Source organism: Trachymyrmex cornetzi, unplaced genomic scaffold (assembly GCF_001594075.2).
Source record: "Trachymyrmex cornetzi isolate Tcor2-1 unplaced genomic scaffold, Tcor1.1 scaffold384, whole genome shotgun sequence".
NCBI classification, from domain to species: Eukaryota; Metazoa; Arthropoda; class Insecta; order Hymenoptera; family Formicidae; genus Trachymyrmex; species Trachymyrmex cornetzi.
In genome coordinates this window covers 73530-73912 of record NW_017298575.1, presented here as the reverse complement: position 1 = coordinate 73912, position 383 = coordinate 73530, and the positions used below count along the sequence as shown (strand labels likewise).

General features: G+C 32.9%; 1 long non-coding RNA gene across 1 annotated transcript in view; it reads left to right on the top strand.

The window, feature by feature from the left end:
• LOC108763799 (uncharacterized) overlaps positions 1 to 383 on the top strand; it is a 7480-nt gene that overhangs the window by 1916 nt on the left and 5181 nt on the right. The window lies entirely within an intron of this gene.

Sequence of the window (383 nt, the reverse complement as noted above, 5' to 3'; positions counted from 1 at the left end):
TTATTATAATAATAATAATTTTTATCAATTTTTATAATAACTTTTATAACGTGTGACTCACTTTTCTTTATCACTATAACTATTTATAATTTCCACCATATTTTTTACTATATTAATTTTCGTTTTTTCTAATTTTAATAATATTTCACTACTGCTACTGGACGTGTCCAGTAATTCGTTTAATACGACAAATATTTTTTCTGCCATCGTAACCTCTTTGCAATGAAATGCACCGTCAAAAGCCCTCAGTGCATTCGAGTGCGTCCTATGACAGTGAAACTAGCTCAATCAAACATAAAGAGTTCACTACACTGTGGCAGAGTTAGGTTCCGCGTACAAAGATGGTCGCAACTGAGTCGTAGTCGTAAGTCGTTGTCGTAGGT